The sequence below is a fragment of the Vicugna pacos genome, chromosome 3, assembly GCF_048564905.1.
Source record: "Vicugna pacos chromosome 3, VicPac4, whole genome shotgun sequence".
Taxonomy (NCBI): Eukaryota; Metazoa; Chordata; class Mammalia; order Artiodactyla; family Camelidae; genus Vicugna; species Vicugna pacos.
In genome coordinates, this window is record NC_132989.1 from 58821511 (window position 1) to 58847684 (window position 26174).

The following is a 26174-nucleotide window of genomic DNA, read 5'->3' on the forward strand; positions in this document are numbered from 1 at the left end:
TGTATACCAGAAACTGACACACCATAAACTGATTATGCTTCAATAAAAAAAAGAAAAGAACAAGAAAAAAGTAATCGTTTTTTAAGACTTACAGGGATGCTTAGAGTATCATCTGTCAGTTGGCTAAGAAAAGCCATTAATCTTCCTGAGTTCAATACCCTTCTGCTCAACGTATTTTGATGAGGATATCAGGGACAGAAAAAGCAAGAAAGCCAAAGAAAAACGTACTTGAGTCAATGTCCTTAAATAAGAAAGTCCAAAAAAATAAAAAGGGACTCATTCACTCATTTATTGACACTCTTTCATTAAGTACTTAAATGTTAATGACTTCCAAACTTTCCTTCTACAAAAACTCCACTCTTCAGGATTCTGAGGCAGTAGCCAGGGTGAACCCAGTTATCTGCATCTTTACTCGTGATTCCTATGATTAGACAAATTTGAGAAAACGGTACTATGTGCAAATAATCAGTGGCCCTTTAGGAAAAGAAGGATTAATAAGAAAGAGATACTAGTTTTGTGGAGTTTACAGTCTAGAAGTAGAGAGAAAAATATGAATAAATGATAGGTGTATGTTTAGCCCTCATCTGAGTAGAAAAGGGAAACTTCCTGGGATGAATAATGAGTGAAGTTTTTATAGACAGAGATGGAGAACATCACAGGTAGGAGAGATGGTATGTGCGCAGTTAGGCAAGAGACATATAGACAAATGGGAGGAAAAGGAGGAAGGAAAGTATAGCGACCATGTGTGAAAAAGTGAAGAGCTAGGTTTGGCTACATTGGTGACACATGAAGAAGCGCAGGTGGATGCACGCAGGAATGGTGTCTTGGAACCCCATCCTCATGGGTGAAGGTCCAGACTTAGCAATCTCACATCGTCCTTCAGCGTGGGGGCAACCTGACTGCAAAGGTTGGGATCTTCTGAGAAGTAGCTTATATGATGAATTGGAGTAAGGACAAACCAAAACCTGGGCAAACCATTTGGGAACTGGTGGGCAAGACTAAATTAAACCTTCAGAGTATTTCCAAGAATATGAATCTGTATTTGGTGTTTTGGACATTTGGACGTAGGACATTTACAAAGGTGCCTCAGGACCGCCTACCCAATTGTTACGCAATCTCATCTGTTAGGACCTTCCAGAATTAGTAGATACCTATCCAATTTTTAGACACCTCCAGAGCAATTCATTTCAATGTTTAATAATTCTCACTGTCAGAAAATATATACCAATATCTAATAAAAATCCCTCCCCTAATTTTTTGGTTCAAACCTCTCTGTTTATTAGTCATTGGGTAGAAGTAAACTGTTAATTGCTGTTGAGCCTATTGCTTTTAAAAAGGCCATTAAGACATAGCTTTCTCTCCTCGAACATTAGCCGTTCAATTCCATTAACTTCTCCTTATATTCCTCATTTTCAACTATCTTCCTAGCTTGTACTTATAATTTTGGCTTTCCTGTTAGCCCTACTCATGTTTAGCTATAAGGCCTAGCTGGGTCTGTGTACTGAATACACATTAGCTTTTTTTTTTCCTTTTTTAAGCAAGTCAGACACATTTTTCATACAGGAAGTATATGTGTTAAGTATTTGAAAAAATAGTTCATGTAAGACAAAACAGAAATATTTTTGTATATTCTGTTAAAAATTTTAAAATCCCACTGTTTATATTCCATTAAAATGAATAAAATGTTTCTATGATTTAGTTAAACCTTACCAAGAAGGAAAGAGAAGGTAGTTGGAATTAGAAAGAACTTTCAATGCGTCACATGAAAACTTAAGACAATTTGCCTATAGACATTTTGTGAGGTAAAATGCTACAGACTAGTTTTAAATTTTAAAACAAATGGAAATACAAATGCAACATATGAATGTAACATACACCACCACATATAATTTCACTACTCCTAACTCTAACAGTTATAGTACACCTAAATGAGACAGAGCCAAGTTTAAGAAAGGAGAGGGTGCAAAGTAAAAAACAAACATTTAAAGAATACAAGATTTTTTTAACACAGAAATTTTTGTTGATATTACTAAACTGTCTTTAAAGATTTTTCTATTTTACATAATTAACTAAATATATATCTTTCACTTACTGCATCCTCATTAATTCTAAACATTATCACAGTGTGAATGTGTCTGTGTGTGTGTCTATTCCAACAAGTAAAAATCCCTAAAGTTATTTTCAATTTTTTGTGTTATTCTAGTGAGAGATGACTGACTGACTAAGCCTATTTAATTTCCAACTTTTTGGATTAAGGATAATAATAATAAGTTTATCATTATTATTCCTATATAGCACTGTATATTTTTATTGAAGCATCTCATATACATTGTATCATATGGAACTCACTGTGCTCCTTAATGTATGGCTTGTCACCTAGTTATTTTAATTTAATGGTGAAGAGACAGAGATTCAGCGGCATGACGTTCACCGAATCACGCGGTGGTCACATGGCACTCTAACATCTGCTGAGTCCAAGCAGGTTATTATGGATAGCATCAGCTCACTTTTTTTCAGAATTAAAGTCTACATGATTATAGGCACATTTTAAGGAAGAAGGTGATAAGACTGATTAAAGTAATACTGATTTAGAAGTGAGTACAGGACTTCCAAGAGTTGGCAGTTGGAGTATATGGGTTTGTATTCAGCAGGGAAACCAGTGTGGAGGCTGTATTTGTGGGTATAACAAAGACTAGGTGTAGGTAAGATCACTCGGCTTTGCGAAGCCAGAACTGTATTTGAAGAAGGAACAGGGTGAAGAAAAGGGGTCAGAGTGAAGAAGTGAAGGGAAGAGAATATTGATTTCTAGAAGAGAGCTGTGAGCCATAAACTGAGACGTGAATAGATTAGGGGCTATGCCAGTGAGAAAAGGCATATTGTCCAGTAAGTGTACCAGAGGAAGGTGAGAGAAGTTGGTCTCCAGAAGATAACATGGAAAAACTGGAAGAGACTTGAGCATGTTTTTAATGCTGATATGAAAGAGGAAGTGGAGGAGAAAAGGTAAAGGCACAGCTAGAATGGGAATAATAAACGAAATGACATTCTTATGAACAGGGACACCCAGAGCACTGAAAGGGGTATTTCCTATAGGAATGAGGATCTCATTCTCATTTCTTTTGAGGGCATGTGGGTGGATTTGGTGGCAAAATGGATTTTTATCCAATTTCTAACATTTTCTCTGTAAAGCAGGAATTACAGTCATTTCCAGAGTGTAAATACTGATGTGGCTGACCAAAGAAGAAAAGTTCCAAAGTCAGTACCATCGATAGAAAAGAGACCCAGCTGAGAAAGGAGGGCAGCCAGAGAGCCATGAGGATCCAGTTGACTTTGGAGGTCACGGGTCTACAGTGCTTAATCAGTGATGGATTTTTCTTCCATCAGCACTCAGCAGCCCTGGGTAAGTCTAAGAAAATACCAACAATTGGACCAATTTAGTGTTAGGACTTTGAAGAGCAAAGAGAAATGGGAAGGAAGGTAACTGTCAAGAGAGTGATTGAAGTGATAGGCTGTCTACTACCTTGGACAGTAAAGCAAAAGAAGGCAGAACCGTTTAATTCTCAGGGTAAAAAGAAGAGGGGTCAAGGTACTAGAAAATCTTGACTTTGTTGAAGCACAGTTATAAAAAGAAATTTATCTTTAGCCAGATCACTGACAACTCTGGCTTATAAATAATTTTGATCTCTAAAAGCAACATTTGGTAAAAATACACAGCTTTGCAGAATAATCTTAGGATCTGGTGACATCAGCCCAAGGCACAAACTGCATGAGTCAAAAACGTACTCAATCAGGAGATGAGAAGACAAGTCACAGACTATGAGGAAATATTTGCGAAAGTCACAACTGATAAAGAACTACTATCCAAAATATACAAAGAACTCTTAAAATTCAACAGTAAGAAAACAAACAAGTGAATTAAAAAACAGGCCAAAAACCTTAAGAGACAATTCACCAAAGATGATAAACAGATTCGCATCATAAGCCACCAGAGAAAAAGTAAATTTAAAAAATAAGATACCACTACACACCTATTAGAATGGCCAAAACCATGAACACTGGAAGCACTAAATGCCGGCAAGGATGTGGAGGACCCCCTACTCATTGCTGAGGGGAGTGCAAAATGTTATAGCCACTTTGAAAGACAGGTTGGTGGTTCCTCACAGAACTAAAACTCTTACCAAATGATCCAGCAATCTTGCTTCTTGATATTTACCCAAAAGAGTTGAAAACTTATGTCCACCCCACAACTGACACGTGGATGTTTATAGCAGATTTATTCATAATTGCCCAAATTGTAAGCAACCAAGATGTCCTTTAGTAGTTGAACTGATAAAGTGTGTTACATCCAGACAATGGAATATTACTCAATGCTGGGGGACAAAAAGAGCTCTCAAGCCTTAAAAAGAACCTTAAATGCATATTACTAAGTAAAAGACACCAATCTGAAAAGGCTACACACTATGATTCCAAATATGATACTCTGGAAAGACAAACTATGGAAACAGCAAAAAGATGACCAGTTATCAGTGGTGAGGAAGGATAAATCGGTGGAACAAAGGATTTTTAGAGCAGTAAAACTTCTCTGTACAACAATGTAATGGTAGACACATGTAATTATCCATTAGTCTAAACCTACAGAATGTATAACACCAAGAGTGAACCCTCACGTACACTCCGGAGTTTGGGTGGTTACGATGTGTAATATAGGTTTATCAATGGTAAAACAAATGTACCACTTTGGTAGGGGATGTTGATAACAGGGGAGGCCATGCATGCGTAGAAGCAGGGAGTATAAGGAAACCTCTGTACCTTCCTCTCAACTTTTCTATGAACCTAAAACTGCTCTAGAAACATAAACTCGTGTAAAAAAATCAGAACACATTCCATATGCAGTCTCTTTTATGAAATAATGTAGCCCTTGCACACCATTAAATCACATTTTTTAAAAAGCCCAATTGATATATCTGCCATATGATAAGGTTCAAAAATCGTAAGGTTTAAAATATCCTCTGGCTTTGAGAATGACAGCAGTGATTCTCAAAATGTTGGCCCCCACCAGCAACATCAGCAAACCTTAGGAACCCGTGAAAAATGCACATTCTCTGTCACCCAGCACACTACTAACTCAGAAACTCTGGGGCGGGGCTGGTGAACTAGTTTGGATCAAGCCCTCTAGATTATTCCGATGCACACGAAAGTGTGAGCACTATGGCAATCCAGGCATCCAGCTGGTATAAGCTGACTTGTCCAGAAGGTCAGCCTAGATTTCTCTCTAATAATTATGATCTCCACTCATATTCTCTGCCAAAGTTCCTTCAAATAAAGTCTCAGAATAATTTCTTACTCCAAGGAAAGACTAATCAGGCATGAGATTCAGTGGCTGTACAACTAAAGAAGAAAACAGAAATAAAAAGAAGTACTATAGTGCTCTGAATAAGGTTTTTAAAAGACTGAAAAAAACCAACCCTTCAAATTTTGATGGAATATTCCGGGTTTATATACCTACAAACATACGTGGCTCTAATTTCTTCAGTTTGGGCTATTGTTAGAAATATTGCCATCCATAAAATAAAGAAACCAAGGACTTTCATAGACAGTAGTAAATGGTTACATAATTTAAACAAAATGCAACAATGTGCCAGGATTGATGAGAACAGATGCACTCGGTGGGAATTCCCTGGGCCCTGCCTTCAAAGCAAAGTCTGTAATGAAGTCCTGAGGATGTTGTTCATTACCCTTCAGTAGATCTGGCAGTGACAGGGAAAAAGGAGGAGAAAAGGAAGATAGAGAGAGGGAGGAGGAGAGAAAGGAATACGGGAAAGAGGGGATGTGATGGCTACAAGAGAAAATAACTGAATTGTAAAGTTATTTCATGAGACCTGGGAACAAAGACCAAACTTCGGTCCCAAGGCATTGCTTCTCTATGTAGATGAGTAACAGTTCAAAGAAATTCAGCAATACTGTTGTGGTGTGATAAACACCACTATGATTTCTTGTTGAATTATATCTTCTGCTTTTTCTTTTTTCAGCAAATAAAGCTAAGGACGGCAAGACAAAAATGAGGCATCCGACATGAAACCAGTTTCTAGTTTTCCCTGAAATTGGTTCCTTTGAACTGAGGAAGAGTAATGTATAAGTAAGCAAGATTCCTTAGTAAGAGTTGATCATCGTAATGAATCCCTCTCAGTTAAATAACTATTACATCACCTTGACTGGGGATTGAATCAAAGTGAATTAACCAGTTCGTTGAGAACGGAAAGGGAAACAAAGTAAACAACTGTTCAAAGTCACCATGGCCTAAAAACATTTTGATTAAAACATTAATTTTACAATAAAATTCAGTCAAATTTTCACTAATATTTGCTTTGAACTTTTGGTTATAGTAGTACTTTTGACTGCAATTTTTCAAATTAATTACAATGAGGTTAAAAAATCAAATAATATATTTAATATCAAATTCAGAATGCCACTCATGGAACACGGTGTTCCTCATGAATATATTGTAAATTTATAAACAATACGAGCACAAAATATTCAGAATTTAATTATATAACTGGTGTATAAATTATTACGAATTATGAATTATTACAATGCCCTGCATATTGCAATGAAACTATTCTCATAGTCATCTATACTACATAGTATCTTAGATGCTAAGTCACAGCATTTGCATTTCTGTAACAAAGAATTTCATTTTCTTGAAACATTCTATGGCCTGGCCTCATTAATTCAGAAAAAAGAAAATACAATTAAAAAGAGTCTTCAGAGGTTCTAAAGTCACCTGAATTTTGGAATGGTTAATGACATGAGTGTTATTAGCTTAAATTAGTCCTGTTACTCTGGTAGGTTATACAGAAACTATTCACGTTTTAATCTAAAAATATTGCTGTAATTCTGTTTGATCTCTGTGAGAGAAATTTAAGACCGAAAATAGAATTTGATATTAAATTATATGTATATGTATGTTTGTGTATATATATATATAAACTGTATGTAAATCAAATACATATCTCAGTATTGCACTCTATACAGGCTAGAAAACTTCTAAAAACTTATACTTTTTAATGATAAATTTCTATTCTACTAGATAAAAATAAAAAAGCTAGTTATTTAGAATGCATATGTATGTGGCTATTCAATAATATTCCTTCCTCATTTTCTAGGTGTGGAAACTCTTGCTTAAGTTTTGAACTGAAGTTTCCTTTATATTTCACATGACATTTTCAGACTCCACTTTTTTGAAATATGTGCCTGTTTGCATGTTTAACATATACTACCATATAAATATCTCACTTAAAGAAAAATACCATATATCATAGGATCACGTAAACCTGCCATTCTTACAAGATCTTCTAACATGTTTTTTAATAGTACACAGATTCCACATGATTTTAGGACTAATAAATATAGAGATTTTTGTTTGCAAAATGTGATGTATTTCAATTTACACACAGTTATTGGGTGATAGCATATCAACACTCATATGTCACACAAAGTTTTGTCACAGAGACCCTTGAAAGCATTCCTTTAACATGCTTTCTTCTTATTGTTTTCTTGAATGAAAAAGAAGAACAATGCTACTAAACAATAATTTAATATTAATGTGGATAAGTTAAACATAAAAGTGCATTGTCATATTAATGGGTAAAGTTTTTTGAAGTATGGTCAATTTATTGATTGGAGCATGTAAAAGTGTTCCTGTTACTCAGGCAGCTTTCTTTTGTTGCATCAAGGATGGTAATTTTATTGAGAAAGGCACAATAGAAGATGATTGATTGTCTGCTTTTGTCATGGAGATGAATTATTGCAGAAGGCATACATGAAAAAATAAAATCATTGTTCTATAAATTGGCCCTTGATGCTTTGTTCATTTGAGTTCATTGTTCGTAGACCCTAACATGAGCTAATACTAAATAGTATAGTAAATAAAAGCATTTTTTTTGCTGAAGCAAAATTAGTTTCTTCCCTAATGAAACTCAGCTTTATGAAATAACAGTGTCTGCTAGGTTGCTACATTTAAAATGTATAATTTAATCTATGCCAAAAGCTGAGTAGCAACAGAAAGTTTGCATAGCTATTATCATTTTATTAAATTAGTAATAAGAGTGCATAATGAAAAATGAAAATCTTTTTATTTAAAACTTAATGGGAAAGCAGCTCACAAGCAATGCAAATTAAAAAGTGGTACATTTCATTTTAGACAGTTGAATAAAATCTATTAAGAAAAATATAATTGTCAGTAACCGTTGAATGACTTCAATAACTTTTTAATCACAAAATTAAAATCATGACTATCACATTTGCTAAGACTTTAAAAAGGATAAAATATTAGAATATAAAAAAAGTTTGATCACCTATTATGTCTCTAAAACAGGGCATAAAATACTACTTTTAAACAGAAGAATGTCGTGCCAACTTATTATTTGCTTCTTAGAGGAATTCTTTCTTCCTTTTTATGTGAGGCATGGATAACATCTAACGTAATTAGTCTGTTGTTTTATGAAGTTTGCTTTTTAGATAGATGTTAACATCAGTGACAATTGGATCTCTTCAGCTATGCTACCTTTCACTTAGTTTCTTTCTGATGCACTGTGATTTGCTGAGAGACAGAACACTTCATTCTAGATACAGCTATCACCTGGTGTTTGCTAAATCACTGTGAAATTCTTGCAACAGCTGTTTGTTCCTGGGGAAACATTCACTTCATATTGCAGCAATAAACTGATCATTGCCAATTAAATGCCCATTAATTGTGTAAGCAAGGATTACTGCCAGATGTTTACATTAGAAAGAAAAATATCCTTTGCTATTTATTTTCCACTTGTAGGCATCCCTTTTCATGTAAATAATTATGACTTTTGTTTTTTATAATATGCCACAAATTTCAATTAAAAATTAATAAAACAATGTCTCTGTAGGTTTGATTAACAGATAAGCTATGGTTTATCATTCATATAATAGGAACAAATTAGGGCAGAATCACTTTTTGAAAGAAAAAAATGCTGAAATATTACACAGTGATTCAAATTTTCTTGGAAGTTTATTTGCTATGGTGCATATTTTCTAGAAGTTGTCTTTATTTCTTCTCTTTATTCCATTTGGAATAATAAGCCTATGGAATTATGTTCTTAAAAGCTGAGATAAAACAAACTCTCTTACGTAGCCTATAATGGGGAAGAAAACTATAAAAAAAATAAAGGAATCCATAGGAAATAAAGCAGGTGGCATTTTGATAGTTTAAGCTAAATCTCACTGCCTTTGTATTTACCTGGGGCTTCATTCTCTCTCAAAATATTAAGTTCTCTCCAAAAGGCAATAGTGATGAAAATGGAACATGCACTTAATAATACGTTGTTCCAAGTATTCTGTTTCTCAACATCAAAACAAAATGGGAAATAAACATTAACCATACTGAATATATTTATTACCTCTTTCAGTGTCTAAATAAGTGGCAAAAATGAAAGGAAAAGAAGTGCTTCCATCGCCAGACAAACCTATAAATCATGCTTTTTAGATAGGAGGGCTTTCACAGAACACATCATACACATATCTCCTTGCTGTGGTGCCTTCGTGTTTCTATAAGGAAGGGCAAGTTCATATATATGTCCCCCCTGTTAGAGTCACTGCTTCCAACCCCTCACACCCCAGCCATACAGTGTGTGCAAGCAACAACAACAAAAAGATTAGGGGGTGTTCTGTTCCTCATCAGATTGAACCAAACCTCCTCTTTGGAAGGTGATCACAGGGCACACTCAGAGCTGCGGAAGACGTGAAACAGTAGCATCTGGCTCCTTAAATATCTCCACAGGCACTTGTAATGGCATCTTTGAAGTTTTCTCTGCATCTGTCACATGTTTAGACTGCACATTGACTGCCCCAGCTGAGCACGATTTTGATTCTTTGAGACTTTGAATAGTGTAATCTGTTTAAGAATAAGGCTCAGGAAAATCCCTCATAATATCCATACACAAGCTCTTTCATGATTAAAAAAAGGGGGTCCTCATTCCCATAACTGTTATTTTTTTATGCTGAAATGATGCCAGCCTTTGAGTTAATAATACAGCCTACAATTACATTCCAGCTTTGCACATTTTTTGAGAACCTGTACTCAAAACCTCATCTTGCCTGTTTTTTTTTTTCAACCAGTATTATAGAAATTACTACTTGAGAAGGCCTCTGTAAATGTGATGTGTGCATAATCGTCTTGGCACCTGATTATAAAAGAAATCTGACCACTGTCAACTCACTTTGAAAATCATTTTTGATTCAATCTATTGAGCATCAAGTGCATCAAGTGCAGAATTTAAGAATAAAGGGTGATTTGACTTAAATGGGAGTTTGAGTGCTATTGACTTTGCATCCATTAAATTAATACACTTCTAACAATTAAGTGATAAAGACTCTATGTAACCCACCTCCATATATGGACAGACTATTTCCTACTAACAGTGGGCCCTCAAAATACATCAAACATCTCCATAAATACAAGTTGGGATTATTAAGTATAGCTTCATTCTCCCCAGTTCCATGGTTGAGCAATTTTGAATTGTTAAAGTTGACCAAAATCTTCTTGGTGTCTCAAAATTCAATACTTCTAACCTCCTCAATTGAGGAAGATAACCTAATAAGTTCACTGATACTAGGGTATCAAAGGCTTAATTTTATTTTCCTCTCCCTTAAAGTTTTCTATTTTAAAACAAGACCACATGAAGAAGGGAAATGCTTCCAAAGACAAATTTGAGCATGTGTGCACATACACAAACACACACCAAAATAAACAGAAAACAACAGCTGTTTGAAGATAGGAAGTTTTTTGAGCCGCATTAAACGGTATCATTTCGGCCATCGTTTTCTCTGTTTATAAGATTGCCCTGATGGAACAAGTTATTTCATATAATTCATGAAAAGTTTCTTTTTTTGCTATTTATCATTAAGGACATCACCTTTAACTTTAAGAACGCAAATATAAAAACAAGCCCCAGGAAGACGCTGACAAAGTATACTCCCGCCTTGTTCCCAGTAGGTCATCAAGAGAATAAACTGGACTCTTTACACAAATGAGTTGACTTGTGAATTTCAGTAACCAGAACCCTGGGGGGAGGGAGGCATAGTATGTGATACAAATGGATATGAAACAGACTGGGAGAAATGGGAATTATTTGTAAAGAAGAAATCCAGATCAATTAATAGTGTTAATTAATCTGGAGACTTACTTGTGCTCAATTTGTTCTTCTGGAGTGTTTCCACACTTCCTTCAGAACCAGATTATTATAGGGTGTGTAGCAGCTTCTTTCTTCCCCATTCTACCAACTGGAGGGGTAACTCTCTTTAGAGTTTTTGATTACCGAGGGCATTATATCTACCACAAAGCTCACCGTGTATTGATATGGCTTTGTTTGCTTATGTCTTTGACCTTCATTATATGTCTGCTTAATATACAGATGTACAATTCGCTTGCATGTGTGTCTTCATATTCACACAACTGTGTTTCCCAATTCAGATTTGGGGGAATTGTCAGTGTAAAATGTGGGGCTTAGGGATTCTGACTGAATCCATGTCATGGCCCCAGGTATAATACAAAAATATTAAAAGTATGCTACAGGGATAAACTGGGAACTTAGGATTAACAGATGCACACTACCATATGTAAAACAGGTAAACAACAAGGACTTGCTGTATAGCACAGGGAACTACATTCAACATCTTGTAATAACCTACAATGGAAAAGAATCTGAAAAAGTTATATATAGAGAGAACTGACTCACTTTGCTGAACACCTGAAACACTGTAAATCAACTATAATTCATTTTAAAAAGAGTATGCTACATTTTCTCAGAAAATACAATAATAAAAGACCAAAATGGGGAACTGCGGATTTACTGGTTCAGAGGCCACTCTTACTTCACAAACTGAAAGTACAGAGAAATGTCTACCATGAACGTAGTGGACAATTACGGTGCACCTGGAAGTCACGAAGCCTACTTTTGGCATTGGCTGGCAGGAAATGACAGGAAGCATGAATGAGATCTCTTTTTCAAGAAACAACTTATAAGTCTTACCTTTATTTTCAAGCATTCACGCCACATGGTTTCTTCCCTCATTTCAGTTATGGATAACTGAAGAATTCTGGAACAAATTATTGATTTTTATGATTGTTACAAAGAAACTTGGATGACAAATTAATTTACTTTGCATCAGAAGAATTCAGGTTTTAAAAAATGATGCTATAAAAGACTCTAGGAGAAAGATTTTATAGATTCTGAAGGGAGATAGAGGAAGCTTTAGAGAAAACATGCAGTTACTTACATTAATTTCACCATGTATTTATTCAAGAAAGACTTTGAGAAAATATAGTGTAATGGGATTTAAAAAATAAAAGAAACTAATTTGTTAAGATTTTAATTCTGGTTCTTCCACTAACTGGCTGCTAACCAGGAGTAGACCACTCTACTTTTATGAGCACTGATTCTCTCATTTGTAAAATAAGAGTGAAATACATATCTAAGTAGCTTCTAGTTCTAAAGCTCACTACTGAGTTTTTCTTTTTTCAGTCAGATAGTGTGCCATTTTGTACATGCAGCCCATGAGTCTGCAGATGGCTACCCCAGACTCTTCTAACTGAACAGGGTATTTCCCACTCTCAAAATCCAGTTCATATCATGAGATTACCTGATATTAGTCTTCAAATGCAAAAATGTTAGAAAAAGAAAATACCTAATATTTAGAAAGGGAGCACAAAAAAAGAGATTCCTTAGAACACAAACAGAACTTCACGTCTAGAATGAAAGTATGCCTCCAACTTTATCACATGAATTTAACAAAACCCCATGTGTGTTTCATGACACATCTGTCCCACAATACTCTCCAGAAGAAGAGTCTGCTGATCAAATGAGTCTAAGCCATTATCTATGCTACCAATCTTAAAGGTTCAGGAATGACAATTCTGAGAAATCATAGTTTAAAAAAATGCTGATCTTTTCCAAATTTATCTAGGCATATGACTGTAGAATCCAATTTAGAAAAAATTGCAGTAGGACATTAAACCAAGATTTGGCTTGTTTTCCTCAGGAAAAAAAAAAACCTAAGGCAGTTAAGGCTAAGACACAAAAGAAGACTCTATACCATAGCCAGCACAGAAAGGTACAAAACCAAGAGTGTTCCTTGTTGTCAAACTTTCTAGCATCCCACAAACTTCAGGACTTCTGATATGAGTCAAAGAGAAGTCAGGTGAATGCCATGTATCTCTTATCTTTCAAGCTATTAGTGCAAAGAACAGAGGCTTTTGAAGTATAGATACACAGAATGATGAAACTTCCTATAAAATTCCATGGGAAGGTGATTTTAGACATAATTGGATTGGATCTTGGTTCTTATCTTTTTATCAAGGGTACATTCTCAAACAGTTGAAGGGTAAATTTCCAGTTTTCTACTCAGAGAGGCATCTGTACGAGAAGAGCTGGCCACCTCTTCTTAAGAAGTTAGTAAGAGAAAGTATATATCCCTCCATCTCCAGTATCCCCTCTACGCAATCTGGATTGAGACAGCAAAACACACATCATGTTTCATTTTATGAATCACTCCCACAGAACCACTAACAGCTTTCATTAATACTCAACACAGAGTAGACAAACACCACCAGGAGAGGCCAAACCATGGCCAGGGCAGATCTGAACCACTCAGAAGCACCCAGGGACCTTCTGACCTATTAGTAGACAAACTTGCCCCAATCGTGTCACTACTCTTGCATAAACATGACCTCACACCCATTTCACCTAACTGAATTTTTTGGACACAAGTTATAACTTACTGGTAAGGTTTTACCAGAAATAAACTTAAAATTTATGATAATGATCTCAGTTATCATGACCACACTGAACAACTCAGGAAGGACATTTTGGGGATAGTTGTTTAATGATCACCTCGTGGCCCTTTGAATCATTTCAGAATGCTTCTCCTACAAAGATGTCGAAAAACTGATAAACGTTGTCTTAAATAAGAGGAGCTAATTCTTCTCACATAGGAAAAACAAACAAACAAACAAACAAACAGCTGCTGCTGACACTGAAAACTCTTTAACTAGCTCAATAATTCAGGCCCAGTATATCTATTTCTTTGGCCTTTTCTTCCCAGAGACAAGACTGGCACTACTGCTCAGGCATCATTTCTACTTTCAACGATGGATAAGGGTGAAAGATAACATTAGACACAACGGTCACTTTTACCACTGAGAGCAACAGGCCTCCTGGCAGGTTCCCACAGACTTCTGCTTTAGCTCAAACTATCACACAGTCCAGAGGGAGTCTGGGAACACATGTATCAATAGCGAGGAGAGCAAGGATGGTCAAAGGGTGCAGAGGAGCCACAAAGAATGACATATCACCTCCAAAAATAATTTCACATTCTGTGGTTATAATTACACAGAGCCTTCCCAACGTAGAAAAAAAATATCTGACAACAACTATTTAAACAATAACCCTACGACATTTCTTTCTCCCTGACAAAAAGGAGGGCTTTTAAATTTCAATTTAAAGCAGTGCTTTTTTTTCCTACTTAAATGAGCTGTGAATAGCAGTGACTTACATATAGCAGTGTTAATCCTAAACAATGTCAATCTCCATTAATGAAATCATTGCAAAGGGATTGGTGATAATTTAATTCAAATTCAAGGTTTATTTTTTCTTTGCTCATGACTGTTTTTCATGATTTTTCTAGGATACTCCCAAATGCTTGTTGTTTCAGTATGATTGTCAATAATACCTCTTTTATTTTCAAAAATGTCCTTGCTTAGATAATAAATTATATGGTTATCCAACCCATTACTCTCTCCACACTAATGATTTTGAGGTTCACATTATTAGAACCAGCCATATACCTGAACAGCCATGTATTAGAATTACTATGTATTAGAACTCCATTAACAGAGGCCTACTTGACATCTCCACTGGAAAACTACGCCAAAAAATCATCCATTCAGTGGCTCTTACCCAGTCTTCTCTCCCTTAGTTACTATCAGGAAGGGGCCTAAAAGACCAAACAAGGAACCCAGCACTTTCCTTTATGTGCTTGAACTGCCAACTCAGCTCTGTTCCATGGACTTCCAGATTGTCCCTGCCTGTAAATAGTGAAGAATGGGTAACCAAGATGAGCTTCATGCTAGACATTTCAAACTTGGATTGGCTGATACAGAAAAAAGAGGCAGTAAAATAAAACTTTACAAGACTGTATGAATGCTCCAACCAGAATCACTGAGGTAATTTGAAGAAGTCAATTCAACGTGACTTTCTGAATTGGGTTTATGAGAACCACAGATGCAGAATTAACTGCGGATTCAGAAATAGAAGTGTAGAAATCAAACAAGCACAAGAATAACAGAAAGTTAGAATCCCCCTCCAGGATCCCTTTTCTAGAACACTGATGGCAGCACTGCACTTTTGTGGACCCTCTGCACTCCTAGTCATGACTGCAGTCAGGACAACAGTCTGAGGGTAAGATCAGCTCACAGAACAGAGGAAAACACTTCTATCAAGAAGCATCTACTCAGCAGGAAAAGCAGACATGGAAGATTCTTTTTTGCCCTTGCCTATGTCGCCCCACAGGTGAGCCACCACTTTATCCTAACCTTTTACTCTTCTGTTGTCTAAACTCCCAAACTCTCACCAAACAACTATAAAAGCCTCCTCACTGCCCTGCCACTATCCACTCTCATCCCACTCCAACGAAGCCAGAGGGATATTTAAAAATAAAAGTTAATTAATGTGATCTGTCTGTTTAAAGTTGTTCAGTGATTTCTCATTGCTTTAATTTAAGCGTATTTGTTGTTGTTTTAATTGAAGTATAGTTGGTATACAATGTTTTGTTAATTTCCGGTGTACAGCATAGTGTTTCAGTTATATATATATATATATATATATTCCTTTTCTCAGGTTACTGCAAGGTATTGAATATAGTTCCCTATGCTATACAATAGGACTTTGTTGTATATCTGCTTCATATACAGTAGTTAGTATCTGCAAATCTCAAAGTCCCAATTTACCCCTCCACCTCCACCTCATCTCCCCTGGTAACCATAAGTTTGTTTTCTATGTCTATCTGTTTCTGTTTTGTAAATAAGTTCATTTGTGTCCTTTTTTTAGATTCCACATATAAGTGACATGGTATTTTTCTTTCTCCTTCTGGCTTACTTCACTTACTATGACAATCACTGGGTCCATCCATGTTGTTGCAAATGGCATTACTTTATTGTTTTTATAGCTGAGTAGTATTTCATTACATATCTATACCACAACTTCTTTAACCAGTCATCTGTGGATGGACATTTAGCTTGCTTCCATGTCTTAGCTATTGTAAATAGTGCTGCTATGAACATTGGGGTGCATTTATCTTTTAGAATTAGAGTTTCCTCCAGATATATGCCCACAAATGGGATTACTGAATCATAGGATAAGTCTATGTGTAGTTTTTTGAGGAATCTTCATAGTGTTTTCCATAATAGCTGTCTCTTTCTTTCAGAATAAAAATCCAAATTTTACTGTGGTCTACAGGATCCTTCATGAACTGGTCTATGCTTATTTCAAAATTATAAATTTAAACAACTTTTCCCACATTCACAAATCTTTTACTACTCCGGATTTTGTTCAGTTTTTTGAAAGCACTATTTTCCCTTCCATCCTAATACACTGTTCAATCTGCTTCAAAAAGTCTCTACCATCTTTTTTGACACCTATCATCTTTCAGACCTCAGCTTAAACATCATTTCCCCAGGGAAACCTTCTCTATACTCCAAAACTACCTGCAGTATACTCTTATACCTCCACAAGTTTTCCTTTGCAACACTCAACCTAAAAGTTTGTAAATTCGTAAGTGTATACTTTCGTACAACTATTTGATCATAAATAATCTCTTCCACTAAACTTTCTTTTCATTGAATCTTTAGCATAGTGCCTTTTATATACTATGTTTTCAATAAGCATTTATGAAATGTATGACTGAATTAATGTCAATATAATACATATAGCAGACACTCCAAATGAGTCATCCTTTCAGAAGATAATCTTAATGGGTAAGACTACTATAGTCTCCCACAGAAACATCTGTGATTTTCTTTTTCATTCAAACACTTGTCCAAACTTCACTCATTTTAACTGACTGTGATGTACTAGGTTAAATAATTTGTAATGATTACTCATTGTATGGAATAGCACTTTTAGATTTATCTTAAAACTGCTCAAATTTTGAGACATGGCCCCTCATCCTATTCATTTAGAGTATTTTTGAGACATACCTTATATGACATCTCATGACTTTAAAAATATTTATCATATCCCTTTCCAGCTGCAGCAGACTCTGTGATGCTCCACACAGATTCCCTTTACCAGACAGATACACCCGTCTATCAGCCACTGTTAGCATTGGTTGCTAGCAGCTCATAGCTGACCCCTTCACCAGAGAAATTGTCCTTGGCTGAGGGGGGTCCTCTCTCTCCCAGAAAAGATGAAATTATGAGTTCATGACCACCAGGTCACCAAAAAACTAGCACATCTTGACACATGTAAAAGTACTAATAAAAAAATAACATTTCAAAAAGGCATTTTTCTTCCAAATAAAATATTTGTCATTGCTATTATGAAAGTGCAAGAATCGGTAAATGTCATTTCATAAACAGACTGAGATTTACAAAGGTAATTCTTCCTACCTACCCCAGTACAATGTGGATTAAGAAATTAAATCATTCTAATTTTATGATGTGTTTAACAAATACATTTAAGCAAAGATTAGGTCATTGGTTCATACAGGAACAAAATCAACATGGCACTACACGTGAAAAACTACCTAATGAAAAAAACAACTAGACATTTTTAACTGTTCAACTCTTATTTTAGGAGCCAAGGAGGGAGGAAAAAAACCTAACTAAAGGGTTAAAATTTAGCGGCTCAATCTACTATTCTGGACCAAGTAGCCTAAGCCACTTATTCTCTAGAGATCCAGTACGTGTTCATCAATTAAAATAAGAGAAAAAGACAAACAACCCTTGTCAAGATAGCTATTAATTTCAGAAGTATGGCAAGCTGCTTACTTGGTCTCAGTTTGATCCCTGGTGAATAAAACTGGTTGGTATGTCACTGACCATAGTTCACGTATGTGGCAGCTTCAGATCTCAAAGGTCCAAGATAAAGACTGCAGAGAGTTACAATGTCAGAGATCGCAGTCAAGGGTTTTCTTGGGGGGCAGAGCTGTGAGGTCAACTTCAATTGTCAAGCTGAAAGAAGTCACAGTGGCAAGTAGGTGTCAAGTATTTTATTTAACACAAGAGGATTCAAGTCCACTATCTAGACATTAGTGTTGTAAAAACTTGACAAATAAATCAAATTATAAATTGTTTCAATTATATTTCCTACTTTAGGTTCTTAAATTTTTAATACAGAAATGAGCAATTCTACTCTGAATGTGCTATCAGTAGCCACAGAAATTCAATATTTAATTAGATTCCATTATACTTTTAAATTATTTTAAGTTTAAGAAAATGAACATTGTTATTAAATAAACATATACAGTTTTATTTATAATTTGGTTTCTCATTCATGCCATATTTGATATTAGCATGTATAGCTATCTGGATCCCACCTTCTTGCTTTTGAATACTGTTTATATTTAGAGGATTCAATTTTAAAATTAAGAAAACTGGATAAAATTTAAATTAGTAATTTTTCTACCAACAATGTATACAAATAAAACCAAGTATTTCCAGTCTGTTGATTTAACTAAATAATAGAAATTCCTGCAATGAAAACCATTCCATTTGTGTTTCAGCATAAGTTTGTAGTAAAATACAATCAAATTCATGCTTGTCCATTTACTCTGTTTAGGTTATAAGAATATGCCCAATTCGGTGGTCATTAAGTTTCACCTTAATTAGCTATTTTTGCACACATGTTCTCATTTTGGAATCTTCTGGAAAGAACAAATGAATCAATAATAATGAATAAAACAGAGGAAGTATTGTATGTACTCATCAATATTTAAAATAACAGTGAATATTTTACACAATATAAAATTATTATTGTGGCCGTTTCTCTTTGACAAGACTTGCCACTAATGTTTACAGTTTCACTCTCTTCAATAATATTAAGAATAATAACCAAATATATATCGATTGTAGAGTAAAACTCAGTAGACTCCTTGCACAGGGACAGCAGCAGATTAAAAATATCTCAAAACCAAAAACCCAAGTAGTCATTAGTAACGTGAACATTAAGGACTGCCATCACTTAAAACCTCATTTCCCATTAAAAATCCTGGAAAGCTGAGGAAAGAGCAAAGAAACTGTGTGTGAAGGATAGAAATGATAGGATAAAAAATTAAGAAAAGACAATTTTTATAAGATAGGTTACAGAAGAATTTTTACTCTAAATGCACTCTTCTCCATGGATGATATTTTGGAATTATCTTTAGCCCCCAAAAATGCCAGATGAATTTAAAATAGATTTTGTAGTTAATACACCAAGAAGTGACTCTAAATATCTTTACTGCTATAACCCACCTTAAAGGGAATCTTCCCAATAATTGTGTAAATGAGACTTTTCCTAACAGTTGATAGAAAGATAATTACCTAACAGAAAATTTTCAAAGTTATAAAGGCACATTATAGTTTAGAGTAATCTTATTAAAAATCAAATTCACAACATCAACAGATCCTTCCTGTGTCGTGTAATTACATTACAGACACTTAATTGAAATAAACTGGAAATGAAACCTGACCTAGCACAGGCATGCATGGCTGGTTCAGACTCAGCAGGGTGGTACCAGTTCATTAAACGGCGTTTTCATATATGTCTGCCCATTACATTTTAAGAAAATATTAAAAGTAAGGACACTAGCTCAATTAAACACATTCATATATAAACACTTAAATACAATTTCTCTTATGGATGTAAAGACACACTTGAAAACAATGATATAGATAAAAGGAGTTTATGATTTTATGTGAAAAGAACTAGTTTTCTTTTCTCATGGTTACTTAGAGACAAAAAAGTACATACAGGAGAATTAAGTGTTTCTAATGATACCATATGAATTTATATAAAAATAAGTAACAAAAAGTCCGTATCACAAAAATGTTGAAGTCTTAACATTTTGGTTTCTTAAAGTCTCGAGAAGCAGCATGTAAGCCTGCTCAAACTCCCAGTAGTATCTTAAAAATTCATCATCAGTCACTGAAAGGCTGGAGCAAGAAGGTCAGAGGATATATCACTGCTCAACCAAGCACCATCTACTCTGGATTCTGAAAACTCCCTATGGAAAGCAAGCCAGCTAGAATTTTCTCAAATTCTTCAACCCAGGAGAATAAATTTATCCAGGCATAAATTGTATAAGTTGTATCTTAAGTGCAAATAAACTAATCCAAAAGTGAGTTTCTGCTTGTGTGTCTGTGGCATTGGGTACAAGGAATCAGGATTTACAGGTCAACCTAACAAGTGGACATGTATCGGGGGACAGTGCAAACATATTTATTAATAAATAATCATTTATCAATTCCTTTATATAAATGTTGCACAATCCAAACACAGAAATCCCTGCATAGAAGCTGAGTAGCCCTAGAACACTGGACCAGCCAAGCAGACAAGGTTGGTGCTCTCAAAGCAGGTGGAGGAGAATGGTCAGCCACAGCATCAGCAGTGAAACTGAGAAGGAAAGACAGAGCCACAGGCCTTCAATGTCAAAACAGGTCGTGAAAAGGATTCCTTACCTCCTGCAAAATTTCTAGGAATGGATTACTAGGAATTTTATAACATGAAGGGACTAAATTCCAATTATATTGTTTTCATATTTATATAAGGCAAGTTTAAGTTAAATATTCAGTATGTACTATGTTCAAATCACATTCGTGTATCTATAAACTTTAGAGAAAGAAACAAAAATTTTGGATGTATATAAAATCAATATACTTATGCTGTATATATAGTAAAAATATATTTTATATACACTAGCACAAAATAACAAGAAATAAATGACATCTCTCTTTGAAAAACTGTAAAGGTTTTATTTGTTTTGACATTGGCTAACTTGCACTGAAAAGAGGTAATAATCTATTACAATAATTTAAAAATTGCTATTCTTCTTAATAAAAGGATGGACTTTAAAAATTTTTACAATAGATTTGCTAATGCATTTTTTTCATAAATACAAATGTATTTTTCATATAATCCTTATTTTTAAAAACTAACAATAAATCAAAATCCTGGTGTATTATGAGGACTAACAATTAGCAGAAAACCTAAAACAAAGTAGGTCCAACACAAAAGGGGACTGACTGGTTCACCTAACAGTAGGCCTTCATAGTAAGTTGGATTTGACAGCTTAACAATGTCAATGTGGACCCTAATTTATTTTTTTTTCTCCCTGCTTGGCCTTCTGTAGAGTCAGAGTCATCCTAAGTTTGATTTCCTTATTGAGACAAAATGGTAGAAGGAATCATCTGCATTGAGACATTTTCCAGAAGAGAGAGATTTTATAATTTAGAAGATGCAACAAAATCTATCTGTCACTTAGTTTTGATCATACCAGCCCTGAAAGCATTCCTGTAGCCGGGGAAATGCCATGTGCCAATTGGCTAAAGTCTAGGCAACTAAACTAATCCCCACAGACAGGTGAATGAGGCACTGGCTTTCACTCATCAAGGACCACTGGAGTAAAGCCAGTTCCATCCAAATTATAGCGTCTGCATTACAGTGAAGGGGTGAAATAGCAGACATCATTTCACGTCTGTACCAAAGCTATTTCCTTCCTTCTTACTGTCTAAGCAAACCTCAGTGTTGACTGGAGAGCAAACAGGGATCCCTTTATCTCAGGCAAGGAAGTGTGACTTAGATCTGGCCAGTGAGATGTAAGGGTACATTTATTGGAAAGGTACTGCCTGTTTCCTCCCTTTGAACTCAGTCATGTGAGGATGAGAATTGCAGTGACAGTATCTCTCTTGAGAATATTCAAAGAAAGCCCAGAGAAATCATAGACATTCTCCCCTAGTACTCGGAAACTGCCATGCCACTAAGTATCTGCAGCAACTAAAATGCCACTTTGTTACAGAATTTGTTGACCCTTTCATCACTCCCAAGTCAGCATGGCCTGGAGAAATACAGACCATAATATGTCAGCACATTACGGACATAAATGAAGATGACAGATGCATGCTAATAAAACACAAGCTCCAATCAAGAATAAGCATCAAACAAAAGTGGGGTGACCTCCTTGAAAATTCTGGAATACAGACGCTTAAGGGCCGTAACTTTTGGTGAAAGGGCAAGCACACTGAGGCAGTGAGGCCAGCAGAAGGAAAGGAGACAGTGCAACACTAACGGAAAAACAATAGTATTGGAACATCCACCTTCCCATCCCTGTTCCTTCAGAAAGAACTGGTTCTGTCTACTACCCAGAAGAGGATAGTTCCATATATTACACAACAATAACGTTTCTCAAGCCTTAGCTGATTGGACCTGAAACAGGCAAATGAGCTAGAAAAAGCTAGTCCATTGGCCAACTCAAGTGAGTAGTCAATTATTTTTCTCAACTCGGGAATTTGGATTATGAATTTGAGACTATGAGAAAGTTAAGGTTAAACTACATTAATGTTAGATTGGACACTATATTGAAGGTCCAGGAACTCCTGCTATTTACAGCATAGATACATCCTGGTTCTATCTCTGAGCTTTCTCTTAAATCCATATATCCAATAACATTTCATGATATTCTTGACTTAAAACGAGTACACAAAATACTTAGTACCTTCCTTTTATCATCGATAGTTCTTTTAACCACATCTCGACAAAGACTTTGAGTACTACAATTGTATCATAAGAAATAGGTATGTCTTTGTTTTATCTTTTTTACCTTTTCATTAGGAAAATGTTAAAACAATACTTACAAAAGTAGAGAAAATAAATAAATGAACTGCCATGTTCCCATCATTCGGCTTCCATAATGATCAACATCTTAGGTAGCGATTTTTGATTAACTTTAAAAATACATTCTGTACAAACTTGAAGTGTCTGGGGGTCAATTTACGATCAATTAGTGGGATAGCCTTTAAAAATCTGACTTTTTAAACTGAATTTTTCAATATTGCTTTGCTAGCAAAGTTATATTTGCACACATCTAAAAACAAACAAAAACATGATTCAGCACTTTTAGGCAGCTTGCTATATTGTAAGTAAAATATAATGTGTTTGGTAATGTAAACTGATACATTTTTATTTTATTTCATTCAATTAATAGTTAAAACAAGCTACTGTATACTCAGAGGGTGTTTATTAAATACCTTGATCATCACCTTCCACATTTATAAGATGCTATTATTTGCAATGTATTTTCTGACTTCAAATGCTTTATAGTAAATTTTATGAAGTTTTTATTTTGTATCATCTACATGTATATGGGGCCCTAAGCACTTTTCAGGGTTGGAGAGGATAAAAGTATATAATGAACAACATTATTATTGCTAAAATATAGAGTGGCTTTTTAATTCCCAAGAACCAGAAGTAAATCTCTCTATTGTTCTACACATTTGCCCAGCAACCCTCTGGAATTAAGTGTACAGCAATTTTGCAATCTTACATTTATGCCCATGCCATTGTATACATTTGGGGAAAGGTACTAAGAAGCCTATCAAGAAATAAAGACATTAAGGATACTAAGAAAGCCTGGGTTCCATTCCAGGATCTACCAAAATAGCTGGTGACCTTGACAAGTCATTTGGCCTCTCGGGATCAGTTCCCTTACTTTTGAAGTGTGCAATTTAGACTACATGACATTTGATTTTCTTTCCGTTTTCAAATTTGATGTCTAAATACCCTTTTCACAATGAACAAATAGACTTTTTTCTTTGTTAAATGCCACATTCAAAGTTAAAGGGAATCTTTCCTTTTTGTCAATGATTACTACTCATAGCTTAGAAAACTTAAGCTTCAAAATGATCATTTGTAGTATATGTACTTAAGAAATTGATGCTCTAGTTATTTAAATATTTGGATTTGGGTAAGATTTTCTCTTCACTCTTGAGATGCTTTGCCTTGCAAAAATATAAGATCGCAGAAGAAAACAGAAAACTATTACATAACTATTACCTCTTGCTTTAGAATTTTACTTAAAAAAAGAGACTGAGTGTCTTAGATTACTTCAAAAACAAGGGTCTAGAGTTAAAATAATTATTCCATGCAGGCAATAAGTAAAGAAGAGCTGTAATTTTTTTTTAAAAAGTTCAGGTAACCCTATTTATCTTAACATTTCCTTAAACTTCATAAATTTAACAGGAAAAGCCTTAGCCTTTATAGAAATTTTATTGTTAAGTAAGAAACCTTAAAAATGTCAAATCTGATCTCCAGTGAGAAGGAGATGAATGTCTAGATATGTACTGTGCAATGTGGTTAGACTAGCCCCCTGGGATGATCGAGACCTTGAAATGTGGTTAGCGCCACTAAGGAACTCAGTTTTTAAATTTCAATTCAATTTAAATTAAAAATTAAATTAAAAAACTCTTTAAGTATTTGTGAAACAACTTTAGCTGTGAAACTTACTTTTCCAGTTGTAAATTTTATGAAGTCAAAATATTAATTATTTCTGATTAAAATTTAGTGCCTTAATTGAGATGTAGAAAGTGTAAAACACATGAAAGAAAAAAAAACTGTAAAATATATCACTTTAAAAAATTGACTACATGTTGTAATTATATTTTGGATAGTCTGGTTTAAAATAGATTATCAAAATTAATTTTATCTAGTCCTTTCTTGGCTTTAAACATGATTACTAGAAAACTTTAAATTTCTTACATGACCCAATCTATATGTCTACTAGACAGTGCTGATCTGAAACCCTGGTTTATTTGAAGGGAATACATTCTAAGCAGCAGCAATTCTTGCTAAATTTACTCATATAACTTTCAATTCTGGGAGTGACTGAACAAAAAATAAAGCAGAGCACCTGAGCTTATATGAAATTATTTCTGTTCATCAGAAAAACTAACTAGAAGTATTTGAGGTTTTTATTTCTATTTCTAGGGAATAAATTTAGAATCACTGGCTGAATTTTTTAAAAATATATCCAGAATTTTAGAATTGGAAAAGACTATCCCAAGTACTAACTTTACACAGAACAAAGTGTACTTCATCTTGTATTTCCAAAGTCATTTAGAAAGTTTATGGTCAAATAGGAAGTAAAATTTCTAATTTTTAACCTATTTTGCCTAAGTTTGACTATGTATAAGAGAATTAAGTATTTAAAGAATAATTTCAAGAAAAAAACTATCCAGCAAAGCTCATCAAAAATGTTTGTCTTAAGATTCTCTGAAAGTCCTTTCTGTACATAAATGGTCAAAACAGCACTTTATTTTAAAAAGAAACATCTTTTTTCCAAAGATGGTTTACTTCTTTTGTGATTAATCAGTGTTCTTTCCCACTGTTCTCAAGTGTTTTTGAAAGCTGTATCTCTAGACTATAAGAGCCAATATTTAATATGACTATTCATTGGAATATGAGAGGCCTACAAAGGGTTAAGATTAGGAACAAACTTAAGGCCAAACTGAATTTAAAAAGTTGCTAATGTCAAATACCAGGTCTCCTGGGGAAACAACATACAGGCTGCACCATTGACTTGCCAATTAATCCAAGGAGCTGCATGGCCATTAGTTCAGGAAAGAGACGCTCGCTTGCCCGCTTGCCTAGAGGTAAGAGCTAGGTTTGCAGCTGCCAAGCAGCAGGATGACAGAAATAAATGGGGGGAAAAATTAGGACTAAGAATTGAAGTATTTCATTGTCTTGTCTCAGCTTCAAAGGAAGACCTCAATGTCAAACAAACTGTGGGATCTTGTGTAATACACAGAGTATCTGTTTATGAACAAAGTCTTCAAAATATAATTTTCTAAGTATCTTTAAAAGAGCATCTAAGTAGGTTCATTTTATTAATTCTTGCAAAATTCTAAAAAAACAAACAAATTTATCTGAAAGTTAGGCCCCCATCACTTTACAGAACTACAAATAGGTTTTATATAGTAAACATGTCATATCTGAATCAAAGATGCCAAATTCAGCAAAGAAGTTATTTAAACTCTGTGGGTTTATTATTTGTACATTGGTATCTTCTTCATTTTTGTCATACTTGCCTATTTTCTTAATAACACACTGAAGTTCAGTGTT